We start from the raw sequence: 3524 nt of genomic DNA, 5'->3' as shown, positions 1-3524 counted from the left end.
CCTCGTCCGCTGCCTCTGGGCCTGGCCCAGCCGTCTTCTGGAGATGGTGTCCCGTGGGCGATGGGGCTGATGCCCGCAGCAGCAAATAGGGTCCCCCTCGGGATTTCTTGTGGGGCTGGCTTAGTGGTGACAGATTCTTTCAAGTTTTGTTTATTTGGAAAGACTTTTCTCTCTCCTTCTATTCTGAATGAGAGGCTTGTGGATAGACGATTCTTGGCTGCATATTTTTTCTCTTCATCACATTGAAGACCTCCTGCCGAGAATGTGTATTTCTAACGGCTGCGCGGTGACGCCGGAGCTGCTGCCCAGGGGACCGCGCCCTGAGAGCCAGTGCTCTAAGCAGGGGTCCCACGCGACGAAAATGTGCTTATTTTCATGGCGATTCACATCTGGTGGCATGAAGCCTCGTTGTAAACAACGGAACGTGCCCTGGACAGGCACAGATCCTCGGGCCCACGGCCGGGCTGAAGACCTGCTGGGGGTGGTGCTCAGGCTCCCCTAGAGCCGGTCAGGACCCCAGGCCCTGACCAGCCCCCCTCGCAGAGGACGGACGTGCCGGTGCCATGTACGCGTCCCTCTCCCTGCAAGTGTCCAGGTGATTTCTGCCCAGCAGCGTGAGCTTGCACCACGACGGCCCCTCCCTCTTGTGTCTCCACACGCAGGTCTTTCCCCCGTTTAGGCTGATTCCCAGGAAGCCGACACTGATCATCGGGGCTATGATGCAGGTAGGAACCGAAGGCTGCGTGCCCGTGGCCCCTGCGTCGCTCTGGGCATCCCCGTCCCCCGGGAGTCAGAGGGCTGAGATGGGGAGCTCCGGGTCGTGAGCACCCTCGCCTCTGAGGATGAGGCTGGGCTCACGGGCACGGCTCTTGCTCCCCACCCCAGATCACCTGGGAGGGTGGCCCCCAGCCCCAGTCCCACATCCTCTTCTCCGTCAGCAACGGGAGCACTGCTGTGGCACACGGTGCCGGGCTGGCGCGGGGGCTGACGTCGGCCGTGGCTCCGTGTCCAGGGTGGTGCGGGCCGTGGACGCGGAGACCCTCAAGCTCGTCGTCGTGTCTCAGGAAAGAGCGTGGGATCCGCCGGACACGGGGTGCTTCCGAACCCTCCCCGGACGCGGGCCCGCTAGTGGCGGGGCGCTGGGCGGCTGTTTACTGGGCCCCGGCTCTGCTCGTGAGGACCACCCCCTCTGAGGGTCCTGCCTCTGCCCTCGGAGCCCACAGCGCCTGCTGCCACCCGCCCCCCCAGCCAGTGCCAGCCTAGCCAACCTGGGCCCCACAGATCACTCTTCCCCAGACTGAGTCTCCCCAGAGAGAGCGAGCGAGCGACCACACAAGTGGTAGAGGGGAGGAGAGAGGAGGAGACGGGATCCAGAGCAGGCTCTGTGCTGTCAACATGGGATTCGAACTCACGACCCGTGAGATCATAGTCTGAGCCGAGTGGGATGCCCAACTCACTGAGCCGTCCCGGCGCCCCTCCCCAGATGCTCCCCGAGGTCCAGAGTCTGGTCTCCAGCCCCGTCCCTGCCCTGGGGACGTCCCCGCGCGCGGTGGTCATGGCAGCCCTCCAGTCCTCAGCGCCCCCGCCCCCGGCGGCGGCTGCTCCCCGACCCCAGGTGACCTGCCCGAGGCACGGCTGGTGGGCCTGGGCTTGGCGACCTGCTGACGGAGAAGGTTGACCGTCGCCTCTGACGCGCTTTGGGGACTGCAGTGTGCTTCTTCAGGGAGGCGGGAGATGGTNCCCCCCCCCCCCCCCAGCAGCTCCGAGTGCGTGGTTCTCCCCGACGCCCTTTGCCTGCGGTGACTTGTGGAAGCGTCTCGGAGGCTGCATGTGGGCGTGACCGTGCGGGGTCTGGGCTGTAAGAAGAGCGTGGTTTTGTGTCACATGACGACGGGCAGCCTTTTCAGAGCCTTGTCGCCCTGTTCCTCGCGCAGCATCCAGGGCCCCCAGGAAGGAGTCCGTGAGCTCCCCTGAGTCCACAGCATGTGAACACAGGGACGCCCAGGGGAGCCAGCCTGTACAGCGCCCTCCTTCCCCGAGGCTGCCTTTGACCTGACATTGAGGTCACTGATTAGGCCCTTTTGCTGGAGTTTCGGTCTCTGTGGAAGCAGCCCCGGGAAACCACCCCGTCCTTCTGAGTCGTGGAGTAGAGGCCCTGATTCTACCCATAGATTTGACAAAGACAAGCAAGCACTGGGAATGTGCGATCTGTCCTGTGGCGCGCACAGCACGAGTCAGAGAGACGTCCTGGAGAGGAAGAGGAAGGACCAAGGAGGCCTTGCTTTTTTGTTTTTTGTTTTGTTTTGTTTTCCCCTTTAAAGAAAGGATTAGGCCTCAGGAGCTAGCCCGTTTTTCTCCTGCTGGGGCCCAGGTGGCTGAAATGACAGCTGGCTGCAACTGAGGACAGAGGGGCTGAGGCTCACGCGTTTCCCTCCGAGCCACCTCTCTCTCTCTCTCTTTTCTTAATTAATGTTTTTTGAGAGATAGAGTGTGCAACGAGGGGAGGAGCAGAGAGAGAAGGAGAGAGAATCCCAAGCAGGCTCCCCTCTGTCCGAGCGGATGACCCGAGCCGACACCCAGAGTCCGACGCTTAACCGACTGAGCCACCCGGGGGCCCCCACTTCCCCGTGCGGTCTGCCCTTGGCAGGCCACCCCTCTCTGTCTCCCATCTGGCAGGTGGGGGAGGTACTGGGGGGGTGCTGGCAGCCCTGGGCACATGGAGGGGCTTGGTCACCAGTCCCACCTGAAATCCGTCTCCTCGAGCCCAGGCGGGCAGGAGCTCAGCCTGAGACCCACGTGTCCACAGAGTGTACGGGATTCTGCTCAGAAGCGCCCGGTTCCACCAGGTCATGGAATCAGTACCCTTGGGCCAGGCCGGGCAGAAGGAGAATGGGCAGTGAAAACGACAAGCCAAGGAAGAGAATGGGAGTTTATTGAGTACCTACTCTATGCCAGGCATTAGCCTGCATCACCAGACCCAGGAAGTGGCTCAGTATGACCAAATGCAAAATAGGCTGATGAGTTTTAGGAGCCTGGGTCCAGCAAGCGTCACTAGCACTATAAAGAAACCTAATAAGGTTGATCTTGGGCCAGATTAAGAGGAGTATAGACTTCAGAACGAAGACGAGTATATAGTGTGTTCTAACCAGACTCTGGATCCTGCATCTGTCCCAGTTCCCTGCTCACTGACAGAGACATGTTAGATTTGGGGTTGGGGGGATCTGGAATCCTGTCCTGTGAGGGCCACTCAGCCTAGAGAAGGACAGTCCCCAGTCACTGCCCCCTCGTCTCCGTGGTGCTGACCCAGAGCAACGCGGTCAGGTAGGGCTGCGGGCTCAGGGGACCAGGCTGGGGGCCCCAGGGGAACGGGATGAACGGCGGCCAGATGCACGCGGGGTGAGCCGCCCACGGAACCAGGCCGCCTGGGGCAGCGGGCACATGGTGCCTGACACCCATGACCACCTTCTAGCCCCACGTCTCCCATGTCAGCCTAGGCAGGACCCTCCCTCCTTGGGGGGGGGTTC

General features: G+C 61.9%; 1 pseudogene; it reads left to right on the top strand.

Annotated features, from left to right (window-relative positions):
- Positions 1-3524, top strand: part of LOC144238890 (nuclear pore membrane glycoprotein 210-like) — a 69755-nt pseudogene that overhangs the window by 44977 nt on the left and 21254 nt on the right.

This window comes from Crocuta crocuta, unplaced genomic scaffold, assembly GCF_008692635.1.
Source record: "Crocuta crocuta isolate KB4526 unplaced genomic scaffold, BGI_CrCroc_1.0 scaffold157, whole genome shotgun sequence".
NCBI classification, from domain to species: Eukaryota; Metazoa; Chordata; class Mammalia; order Carnivora; family Hyaenidae; genus Crocuta; species Crocuta crocuta.
This window is presented reverse-complemented; position numbering and strand designations above follow the sequence as displayed.